This window comes from Schistocerca piceifrons, chromosome 1 (genome assembly GCF_021461385.2).
Source record: "Schistocerca piceifrons isolate TAMUIC-IGC-003096 chromosome 1, iqSchPice1.1, whole genome shotgun sequence".
Taxonomy (NCBI): domain Eukaryota; kingdom Metazoa; phylum Arthropoda; class Insecta; order Orthoptera; family Acrididae; genus Schistocerca; species Schistocerca piceifrons.
Window position 1 is genome coordinate 864,340,903 of NC_060138.1, and position 12,952 is coordinate 864,353,854.

The window sequence follows — 12,952 nt, forward strand, 5'->3', positions numbered from 1 at the left end:
TCGGGATTTATCAGACGATGTAATAATCTGCCACTCCGCCAACGTCCAGTGCCGATGGTAAAGTGCCCATTTCAGACGTGGTTGCCGATGTCTTGGCGTTAACTTTGGCACATGCATGGGTTGTAGGCTGCGGATTCCCATCATTAGGAGTGTTCAGTGTACTGTCCGTTCAGGCACACTTGTGCTCAGCATTAAAGTCTGATGTTGGTTCCGCCAGAGTTCGCCCCCGTTCGCCCCCTTTCCTGGTTTACCATCTGCCCATCCTACGACGTCCAACATCTGTAATGGGGGTTTGAACACCCAGCCCCACGACGTCTGGACGTGGTTTTACCTTGGTTTCGCCACGTGTTGAAGACACTCATCACAGCACTCCTCGAAGTCGCGCAGTTTCCTAAATACTCGGGCCGAGCCTCCGGGCCATCAAAATCTGCCCTCGGTCAAGGCGGGTAGATCGCGCCTTCCTCATTCCACACACGGACAGCACGCTGACTGATACTACATGCACCGTGTGTGTGTCTGACTAGCAGTCGTTCCTCGTCAGGTGACGCTACTACCGCCTGGACGGGTTTATGTCGATAGTAGTTCGGTGGTCATAGTGTTCTGGCTGATCAATGTCTATATATTTATGTACAGGTTTTTATTTTAACTGAAGACATTGAAATATGTCGGCAACCACACATCAGATCAAAAAAAGTTATAATTCCATTATGTGTCTCGGAGGGCGACATCCATGATATCACACTCGAACCACTATCCAATTCCAAGCGTGGGTAGCGAAGCAACTTAGAAATCTTCAATGGGAACCCAGTCTTTATCTTACAGATTACGATTCAACGGCCCGCATCTCGTGGTCGTGCGGTAGCGTCCTCGCTTCCCACGCCCGGGTTCCCGGGTTCGATTCCCGGCGGGGTCAGGGATTTTCTCTGCCTCGTGATGGCTGGGTGTTGTGTGCTGTCCTTAGGTTAGTTAGGTTTAAGTAGTTCTAAGTTCTAGGGGACTGATGACCATAGATGTTAAATCCCATAGTGCTCAGAGCCATTTGAACCATTTTGAACGATTCAACGGAAAAATTTTCTTCTTACGCTACAGACGGCGCTGTAACAAGAGAAACAGAAACGAGTAAGCAATCGTAATTTACGCCAAGCTACTCAATGCCCCTTGGATGTCCAATGGCACGTGGGACCCCGCCTCCATGCCTCGAGGATAGGACAGGCCGGTATTTCATAACTTCCAATTGGTAACCCCACTCGCAACGTCGTATTCCCCCGACATATCGAACTCGATGCGCCACTATGGCCGTGTTCGAGGCGAACACCACCCTAGTTTTCAAATTAGAGTAACTCTTCAAACATAGTAGCGCCACCTTCAATACACTTAGTGATCGGCTTTTCAAATAAACATAAAGAGGACAGAAGCATATCTGCGGGAATGCCAGCACAGGCGTTTCATCAGACCATGTCGTCATGGCCTATTGGCACTCGCTGGCACACCTTATCTTTTAAATATCCCTACAGAAAGAATTCTGGCGACGTCAAATCCAGCGACATAGCGGACCAATTAACAAGGCCACTTCTGTCTATCCACCGACCACTATAAACATTGTTTAACACCCCCCGAGCTTCAATTGCCTAATGCACTGGGCAACCATCATGCTGAAGCCACGTACGCTGTCGAAAGTTCAGGCCAGCGTCTGCAGTAGTACCTATACTTCCTGTTCTAAAAACGTTCGTTATTTGCGTCCGTTCAAAGTGCCGTCAATAAAATAAATAAAATACGGGCCATTGTTCACAAAGATGGCACACCATACGTCAGCCGACCTATTACATTGATACACTTATATGGGCATGGTGTCTGTTCTTTCGGACATGTCCGAAAGAACAGACACCATATCCATATAAGTATACAGTCTAGCAATACCGGCCATGAGCTTCTTCTTCTTTGCGGATGCACACATATTCCCCGAACTCTTACGGGACTTGCTAAGAATGTCTTACACGAGTAATGAGTGTATTAGGGTGGGACACTACGAATGTAGTGTGTGGGTATACAAGGTGAGAACGTGGGTCTCGCGGGGGCGTGCGCGAGACGTGCGCGAGATAGTCCCTGCAGTCACGCTATCGTCTGTGCCCTCGGTGGCTGAGATGAGTGGAGCGTCTGTCGTGTAAGCAGGAGATCCCGGGTTCGAGTCCCGGTCGGGGCACACATTTTCACCTGTTCACGTTGATATATATCAACGCCCGTCGGCAGCTGACGGTATTAATATAATTCTAATTTTATTACATTGATGATCAACTTGCGTAACTAGTGGGGATTGTCTGCATTCCAGTAATACTTGTCATGCCGGTTAACGCTGCCATGGTTTGTGAATGTCGACTGATCGGAAGGCAGTGACGTGGGGGATCGTTTGCATTTTTTTGACGTGCCTGCTCACAAATCACTATGGAAATCGGCACCATGAAATCCTTGATGCAATGAAACGTGGTTTGGATGGTACTTATGGCGATGCAGTATTGTGACAATATAACCTACCGACAAACCGGAATCGTGGTGTAATAGCCGGGCGCTTATGTGTGGGTTGTGGTGTACTGACCCTAGTACAGCTATTTCATTACCTTCCCCTGTAACACGTTTGTTTCGTTTCCTTTTGACGGTCTGTAAGCTGCCATAGGACATAATGGCGTTCACAAACTTGTAAAAGAACGAAAGAAAGAGATGTTTCTGCGGAAAACGGTCGCCATAAAAAGCAACACTAGCCCCGATGTTCCTCCTACATTCTCTGTAAATCACGATCATTTCAATTCTTTGTTCTATGGTTGCAACATTCATCGTCCACTTGCACGCCTGTTCTCCAAATGATAGGCAGGTGTTCAGGCAATAAGCACTGCGCAGGTATTGTAATGTTTAGAGCCTCCATCTGTTCTACGTCTGCACCATACGTGAGCTCTGCTATCTGTGTACTCCCTGTTATCCCAGATCACGTTATTATGTGAGCTGAGGTGTTATGATACGTCGTAGTTCGCTACACGGCTAAGGTGGTGCGTCGAGTAGTCCCATATTCGGTAAGTCGTAGGAAAACAACGTTGTCACTGGGATTTACAATTAGAATTTATGAAATACTGACCTGTCCTACCCCCGCAGCATGGAGTCCCACGTTCCTTGGACATTCAAAGGCCATTGTGTACCCATTCTATACCTTCGAATACAGCGCCATCTGTGGCGAAGACGTATATAGATTTTGCCGAAGAATCATAATCTGCAATAAATGGGGGTGGGGGTCCCATTGACGATTTCTGAGCTGGCCCGCGCCACCCGCCCACAGGCTGGTGTCATATATATATATATATATATATATATATATATATATATATATATAGAGAGAGAGAGAGAGAGAGAGAGAGAGAGAGAGGGGGGGGGGGGAGGGAGATACGGATCAGCCAAAATGGTCACATACTCCACATAATCCTGGCAGGAACGCGATCTTCCAGAGTAACCATGGGGCCCATGAAATACCGCGATATGGCTGCCCAAATCATCGGCGGATCCCCCCTGTAAAAGACTCTTCCCACCAAATGACTTTCTTCCGTTGATCCATAGTCCAGGTGTTATGGCTTCGGCACTACGTTTTCTTATTACGGGCATCATTGGTGGATGGTTTTGGAATTATACTGTAGTGTATTATAGTAGAATTGGCTGCTTATGGATCTCCGTGTTATTTTGATGCTGTCAGAGTTCGCGAGTGCGACATCTGGTTCTGCAGTGGCGTTCGCCACTGTACTTCATTAGTTTTCATCACAATCCTCTTCAATGGCAGTGTGTCACGATCACTTAACTCACACCTTCGTCCACGTTTTTACTTAGCGGATAATGTTTTTCCGCTTTATCTACATGCGGTATAAATCCTCGATACAGTACGTCGTGAAACACCACACAATTCGGTTAACATAGTTACCGAAGCATCCACCGATCCACCTTACGAGCATCGACAATTTTCCCACCTTCGAATTGTGCTAGCCCTGACATAAAGCGATCACAGCTACACAGAACACTCCCAAGGCTAACAACTGCAACGTACTGAGGGCACCGCTCAGATGCCGTTCGTGGTCAAAAGCAGCACTGCAACGTATAGGCTTGGCTAGCACGTGCATTTAAGTTGAAGAATGCAATTCTCGCGGTGTTTCCATATTTTGTCCAATCGCCTGTAACAGTATACGTGCACTTACACAGCAGTTGTGGATGTAGCTGGACAGGTAGGCCTGCTGCCCTCGGAGCTCAACTGGAGACTTGGCGATGCGTGGCGTGTGGTGTCAGAAGCAGCAGCACAAGCGATGGTGGCGGTTCTGTCTGAGCTTCCTGGCAGCACTCACCTAAAACAGCAGAAAGACGACGAAGCGTCAGTGTGCGCTAGAGATGGGCAAACTGAAACACGTAACTGTTTCGAAACAAATGAAACAGTACAATGTAATGTTTCGATACGCTGTTTCGAAACAGTGAAACAGTTTGTGTTTTGTAATCTAATAAACCTACACATTTTATCATCTCGAATGTCTACTGTATAAGTATGTCCATATAAAGACAAATGAGGTGCGAGAGCGCTAATCATGTCGCAGAAAGTATGAAACTATCACTTTGGCGTCTTGGCAGTTTCGTATTTCCTGCAGCAAATGCGCTGCTTTCGTGTCGTGTGACTTTCATATTTTTCAATTGGCTGAGACAGAAGAACCACCACGAACGGAACTGGAGGTGTGAGCAAACTGCAGAAACAACGGATATGCTACTGGGATTCCCACATTCCGTTAGTATAGGAAATATACCCATCCTGCTAATTTCCATGTACACAAATGGAATCATTGTGGATAATAGGCACAGTGACTATAGACTCACAAATAACGCCAAATAATTCGAATAAATTACAAAATATAACAGAAAAAAATTTTGTCTTTCAAGGTGTTTCGAACCGTTACTATAAATTCACCATGCTTCCCAGCCCTTCCTGTTCACCATTACACTATCAGTGATATGTCAAACAGATTGCTCGCAATTATACCTACATCAGATTTATGTATATGTCTAATAACTGTCATTCTACGCCCTTTTTTATTCAAAATGTTGTAGGCTTACTTGCTATTCTTAGTATGATTACTGTACATGAACAGAGAAGCGTATGTTATAAAAAAAGTGTAATTTAACTGAATGATTTTCACATATTTATTATTTTGAATGTGAATAGTATGCGTTGTTTTATTGTTTGATTGGTGTTTATAAAGCAGATGTTACGCCATTTCGGAATAGGACAGTCAGCTAGAAACGAAGCTTTATTTTCGGATATCTTAAGCTTCATGCTATTACTTCTCAAAAAGACTTTGACACTCTTGAAAGTGTTTCATGAAGTGGTATGTTGTGTTTCGGTACCTGTGCCGAGACCGAATCTCGTCCGACACAGAGCGGAATGAAACATCACTGTTTCGATACAATTAGTTCGTTCCAAGCACAGGAGGACTGAAACAGCCTTATTTTGAAACAACGATTCAGTTTCTGTGTCTGGCACGAGATCGAATCTGGTCCGGTTATCCGAGACAGGGGCGGAATGAAACACCACTGTTTCGAAACAGTGAACCACAGCCGTTCCGAAACACTGAAACAGTTCCACGTATCGATACACTGTATCCAAACATAGAAACAGTGGCCATGTCTAGTGTGCGCCCTGTGCTCCGCGTAACGACATTTGTGAGGAAGTCACTGTGAGCTCCTTAAGACAAAGAGTACGGACATACTCGCTATGATGGTCATGGAAATCAACTGAAGCAGAAAACGTGAAGCACTGGAAATATCAGACCAGTAACACAACACATGTAAAAAGTAAACAGGGAAGAAACCAGTAACGGACGCAAGCGTATTATCCTGGAAAGAAAAACGGGCACTAATTCGATAAAAAAGTTCAATTTTTATGGAAATGCGAAGTTACAAGCTTCCAGGGTGCGGGTGCAGGGTGTTTTGTTTCCTTTTCATGTTTACAGGTGATGGAAAACTGTGCGCGACAGTTCACGATAAACATACCTCTGCTGACTTTTCTTTAGCGGTGGTCACTGTATCTACGTTTAAATAGCGTACAACTTCCGGAAGATGAAAGCCCAATTTCAGAAACCGTTTCTCGGTGGCGTGTTTAAATGTTAAAGCCTCAAGCAGCTTAGCTAGACAGATAAGCATTGATTTTCCGATCGTCAGTTGTTTTACTCACATGACCACTGGAAATATGTTGTTCCGCTTTCTGATGTAGTCAGCACAATGGCTGCTTCTCTTCACTTAAAATATCGGAGGTAAACAACTTCATGCTCAGTGTAATATTTCTATTTCTCCTTCTTCACTGCACAAAAACTCACACCGTCCAGATTAGCGGAATATTTTTAAAAATGAGACGTAACCTGACAACCCAAGCGCGTTTCAGAAGCAGTTGGTGCGTTCACATGGGAGCCAAAATCGATTGTGGAAGATGAAATCCGACAGCTAAAACTAATTTTTCCAGAATCTGTATTCGAGTATTTACATAACCAACAAGAAGCGGTAATAGGAAGTTGGTTTTGAGATCTCCATGTAAAAGTAGTGTGCGAGAACTAAAACTTTTTAAGCCACCAGTGATGATTGTCATTCGCCAAAAACGGTGTACCCAGTACACTCCGTATGTGCTGCATGGCAGGTTGTGATGCTACATACTTCAGTGCTGGCAAATTATTATTCTCGTAGCAGAATTAGGTTAATTAGAGATTAAGTAGCCCTTGGGACATGTACGTTACACATAAACAACTTTTAATGTTTGGGTGAGACAACGTCCTTCGGTGAGAACGCTATCCCAACCACGTCCTTCGGTGAGAACGCTATCCCAACCAAAAATTAAAAAGGTGTGTGTGTGTGTGTGTGTGTGTGTGTGTGTGTGTGCAGTTTCGTTCTCGCAGAAGAACTTTGTTCCAGAAATAAATTAATATGTGTTCGTCCCCCGGTTCCGACCAAGGTTTTCGGGTTGTAAGGCGTAACAGAAACTGGTAAGCTCCTCCCATTTGTTCTGAATTGAGATCTTCCATTTTCCTCACCATTAGCTTGTCTGATAATTAACTGAATAGAACCGCGACTCTTCAATGGGCCGGATTTAGAACAGCCCGCTCCACTCTTAGGGGTGGAAAAAGAGAAAAAAAGGAAGCGGTGATATTACAAAACGAATTAATTCTGACTATAATTTCAATCGAGGTTTTTCGTGTGTTGCGACGAGGGACTAGAGGTAACAATTAGATAATAATGGCGCGCTGATATGGAGGTGTTGTCCACAATTTTTGCTGGTCTTTACTGCAATTGAGTCAGAAGTTAGTAATTTTCGCCAAAATGGCGTTTCCTGTTGAAAGGGACGCCTTTGTGATAAGTTTCAAAGGCCCTTAGCGCATGAATACACCAGAGGCGCCACAGAAGCGGTTCTGGCCGTTGCAATGTGCCTGCCAACCTAACGTAACAAGTGGGCTGCCCAAAGCATTTCAAACGCACACGGCTCTGAGCACTATGGGACTTAACATCTATGGTCATCAGTCCCCTAGAACTTAGAACTACTTAAACCTAACTAACATAAGGACATCACACAACACCCAGTCATCACGAGGCAGAGAAAATCCCTGACCCCGCCGGGAATCGAACACGGGAACCCGGGCGCGAAACGCACACGGTTAGGTTGGCTATGAAAAGCAGAGCCCTCTGTACAGTGGGCCGTTTTCTTCGCTACAATCTGCGGCAGGAGCTCTGCCTCACTAGGATCCAACTTGTTGTGCAGTCTAAACACGTAAGTGGCAAACTAGACATCATGCTACATGACCCTATCGTTTATGATGATTTGAGGTGAGGGGCGTTCGACATCAAGGTCATCAGCGCCCTGACGAAAAGTCAGCGTGCTAATCTCATGGATGGGAACGAAGGCTGTCCCCAAATGCGGAGCATTTTATAGTGTATTAAAGTCCGCCTTCCTTCCCCACCAACTGAGGGATGAGGACTAACAGTTGACAAAATTTCACTACCTTTGTAACACTGGAATCAGTATCTGCGAGGATGGTGAGCAGATCTCCATCGAGACGGAGGGCTGCCCTAACACCAGTATACAGGACACACGTTGCCAAAATATGCTGAACTGAAAGTGACACGCCACAAACTTCACAGAGTGGTGGGCCCTCCCGCCGGAAGAAGAAGCCATGTTTGATGCGCAGTCTGGTAAGCAGAAGCTCCTTCCAGCGATGAGGCTGACATGAAGTCCGCCATACCTTTGTGGTCGATTTGAGCGACCGCAGTTTGTTTTCTGTCACCTGCAACCATTCAGTCTTCCACTGACGCACGATGCGTCTGTCAGAAAATGAGATGATTGCGTGCAACGGTATAGGACACTGATGGACAGCACCATCCCGACTTGCTTCCTTGGCGGCTTTGTCGGCCATGTCGTTGCCCTGTATCCCGATGTGGGAAGGTACCCCGCAAAAGATCCTCCAACCGTTTAGGTGCCATGCTGAGAAAGTTGTGCTGCTGGCACCATATGGGAGAAACAGTTAATGATCTTGTTACGAGAATTCGATCCCCGATAATAACGATGGCGTCTAATTACGATCACAGCGGACCGGCGACGCCTCCATGCCATTGATACGGAAATCTGCCATCATTAGAAAGCATATGTCTCGCTCGCTTTCAATTGAGTGTTACAGTGTGTGGCGGAGTGTACTTTGTGTACCAGCGTCACTCGCTCTTTTTCCTGTTCCAGTCGCGAATGGTTCGCGGGAAGAACGATAGTTGGTAAGCCTCTGTGTGGGCTCGAATCTCTCTAATTTTATCTTCATTGCCTTTTCACGAGCTATACGTAAGAGGCAGAAATATATTGTTTAGCTCTTCTAGGAACGTACACTCTCGAATCCTGACCGTGATGTAGAACGCTTCTCTTGCAGCGAGTTGGCTGAGCATCTGCGTGACGCTTACTAAATGAACCTGTAACGAAACATGCTGCCCTTCTTTGGATCTTCTCTATTTCCCCTACCAATCTTATCTGGTAAGTATGCAAGATTCATGAGCAATTTTCAAGTATGTGTCGAACGAGCGTTTTGTAAGCTAACTTATGTTGATGGACTACGTTCCCTGAGAGTTCTTCCACTGAATCTTAGTCTGGCATATGCCTAACCCGCGATTAATTTTACTTTGTGGTTCCACCTCAAACCGCTTCGTACGCCTACTTCTAGACACTTTATGGAAGATAAGTACTTAAAGTGATTGTTCTGCAACCGTGTGATTTATGTTGAGGCTCAATTGCCGCTCCCTACAAGCGTCGTTGCTCAACGGATCTCTCTGCATTTCGCTTCAGTTTTTTAGCATTGCGACATCTCTGCATACGACAACATCATTCGCATAAACCCTCACGGAACTTACATTATCTGATATGTCATTTACAAATACTATGAAAAGTAGTACGATCAAAGTTACTCTTACATCTAAAGACCTTTATCCGTTGAGAATGACATGCTGTATCCTGTTTGATTAGAAACTCTTCAGTCCAGTCACACAGTTCATCTGGTATTCCACACCGTCGTATTTTCATTATTAGGCGGTAGTCTGGAACTGTATAGAACGCTTTTGGAAAGACAAGCAACGTGCTACCTGCTCGGTCGTTGGTATCTACTGCTTTATGGGTCTCGTGGACAAATACAGCGAGCTGGGTTTCACGCCGGCGTTGTTTTAGCATGTGAATTCCTACAGAAGAGATTTTTGGTCTCGAGAAAAGTCACAATAGGCCCTATGCCAACATAAAACATGTTCCAAAATTTTGCAACAGACCGACGGCTCAGATAATAGGCGAATAGTTATGTGTGTTTCTTCGACGACACTTCTTAAAAACGGAATTGACCTGGGGAACGCTTCGCTGCTCCTACAGAGAACGACGTACACTGTAGAGTTGCTCTACCGTCTTTTGTCCTTAACCTCTCATCACACTAGATCTACTCCATGGTGACTGAAGAAAATGTCGATTCAAGCCTATAGTAGGAGATACATTCGATGTTTTAGGAACGGTCAGAATAGGTAGCAAGGCAGTGTGTGCTCGTTCCCTGACTGCGCAACTTTTCACATGGTGCTGGTACGGCACACCACAATTAATACTCACCTCTTGCTGCAGATGTGTGAATGTTGTAAGAGATATCTGAGTCCGTGTTAACACTGTCTTAAATTGTAATATAGCAACAGTCCCCCCTCCCCCCTCTCACCCCCCCCCCCCTACCAGGCCAGCGCCGTTTCTGTGTAAACAAACACCATCGTTTTCACTGCTCACTCAGCGCTAAAGACATATTTGTGGTATCGGAATGATTGTCGTGTGCTTTGATAAGGTGTGCTTCCTTGGCGTAGGGAAGTGATATAGTAGGAAGCCTTGCCTTTTAAATCAATATGTGTACCTTTACATCGTAGCTAACTACAAGATTGAAGGGATGAATTTTTTCTTTTTTCCCACAGAATTCGATGTTGGTACTGTAATGCCTGACCTTTAAGTTGTTCTCTACAGCTTCTATACATACGAATGACGTGTCCCTCCCACCAACAGCTGTAATTACATAAAGCTTTACCTTCCTCCGACTAGTTTGCAAGATGGTGCATTACGTCGAAGCTGGACGCAGCAGAGTAAAGTTTTATTTTTAGCAGCTGTGCTGGTATCGATTGTGTCTTTTATATAATATCTGCGCTATTACCGAGTTTTCAAAGAGGATATGGGGTTTCAATTGTTTACTGGACGTTTTACATACTATGTACAGTAATTATTCAAAGCTGGATTAGAAGGACTCGTTTATGCCAGTTTAGTTTCGTGCATGCCCATCAACTGTTTCTCTAGCATATCACATGAAGGCGGTATTAGCAAAGATGGCGACTCCCGAACATATAGCTTTTTGGGTTTTGATCTTGGCAAATAGTTTAACTAATGATGGTACCACTTTCGTTCCGGATTAATTCATATTACGATCCCTCAAGAAATAATTAAAATCTGTAAACGGTATCATCATTTTGCAAGTACGTCTTTTACTGAGAAAGTACGGGATGCGCGGAGGTCCCCAAAGCGAGTGATAAATGTTTATGTATGAGAATTATCCATACATTGTACTAAGAAAAAGAACTATCGGTGAGTTACCAATTCCAGGGACGTACGTGTGGAGCTTTATAAGGAAACACTTGTAGCTGCGTCTATATTGCTTTCAAGAGTCAGAAGCTCTAAAGTTGAAGTTTGCGAGTTTATTTTCCAAGCGTAATGCCAAAGAATAAAAATTTTCTTGATCATGTAGTTTTCACTGATGAATCGATATTTCACGTCGACAGCATACATATAAAGTGCCTATCTGGGAGCCAGAATCAAATGAGAGATTCCAGAATAGCCGAGAGCCCGAAAAAAAACTTTCTTTTTGGGCCATATCCCGAAAAAAGTTCGCAAGTCGTACATTTCCTAGCAGAAAGTGTACATGGATTTTATTATCTTGATACGAAGGCATCAACCGTAATGTGAATCAGAGAACGTACTTTCTCAACAATATAGCGCACCTCCTCTTTGACTCAATACTATGTAATGCCGGTTGGCCGGCCGGTGTAACCGAGCGGTTCTAGGCGCTTCAGTCTGGAACCGCACGACCGCTACGGTCGCAGGTTCGAATCCTGCCTCGTGCATGGATGTGTGTGATGTCCTTAGGTTAGTTAAGTTTAAGTATTTCTAAGTCCTAGGGGACTGATGACCACAGATGTTAAGTCCGATAGTGCTTAGAGTCATTTTTTAATGTCGGTTGAATGATGTTGTCCCCTAACGCCGAATTGGTCAAAAGCGATCAGACGAGAAAACTAGCTTATAGTGTGCTTCACCCTCAGCCGATATGACGCCATTTAACTCATTTCTTTCGGGAGAGGGGATTATAACGGATGGTACGCATCCTCTAATTGCAGATGTCTCACACTTGAGAAACAGCACTGAAGTAGATGTTGTATGTACAGGGTGATTCAAAAGTATCTGTACACACTTCGTGGATATAATGAATGCATCAAAATAAGAGCAAAATGTTAAATAAAGTTTTATCCGAAATTGCTCTATTTCCGAGTATAAGAATCCTCGCGTAACTACAGTACTAGGATATCAACATCGTTTTCCAGTGAACATTTGGGGTGTTATATTGGACAGTAAGTTCCTTGGACGGCATGTTATTACACAGCGCCCTATTGGCAGATTGTATAGACAGTGTTTGAAGCATGTCCCACTCGATACACGAACCAACTTATGGTTTATGCACGACGGTGTGTCTACACATTTCAGCCAGGAGGCAAGAGAGTAGCTCCTTGTTGCTTGTCCCGATAAGCGGATAGGTCGTGCAGGACCAACTGCTTGGCCCGCCAGATCTCCGGATCTTAACCCCTGGACTTCTACTTTTGGAACCATTCAAGGACCTCGTGTATGGTGTTGCAACTGAGAATGTAGCACAACTACATCAGCGAAGTGAAAATAACTGTGCAACTGTGTAGAAGAGATGAACGTGAGCGGTACGAAGTTGAGCACTTTACTGTCTTCGTCTACACGCACATCATGTCGAACATGTTCTGGAGTAAATATACATTACGTAGTCGTGCCGAATTTCGGGTTCCTTCTTGTCGTTTCTTCCTGAGAAGAATTACTTTTGTGTTGTTTGTGTTGCACTTGTGATTCCTACTTTACTAAATAACTTTGAAATAAAGCAAATTCAGGCAAAACTTTATTTAACATTTTACGCTTCTTTTGACGCATACATTACACCCACGAAGTGTGTACAGTTACTTTTGAGCCACCCTGCATGTTAGTACAGGCGTGTTAATGTAGGTATGACCTCTTGCCTATCGACTTCATGAGTCCTGTTTGACAACTGGTTCTCACATCTTACAGACACCAACAACGTTTCATTTC

At 44.6% G+C, this 12,952-nt stretch overlaps 1 protein-coding gene across 2 annotated transcripts in view; it reads right to left on the minus strand.

Annotated features, from left to right (window-relative positions):
- Positions 1 to 12,952, minus strand: part of LOC124716128 (cadherin-87A) — a 725,215-nt gene that overhangs the window by 520,265 nt on the left and 191,998 nt on the right. Inside the window, exon 2 of one of the 2 annotated variants that reach the window (XM_047243148.1) lies at positions 4,221 to 4,364. The exons of the other annotated variant lie outside the window; for it this stretch is intronic. The gene's annotated coding sequence lies outside the window, so the exon portion shown is untranslated. The remainder of the gene's footprint in view (positions 1 to 4,220; positions 4,365 to 12,952) is intronic. 2 annotated transcript variants of the gene reach the window in all.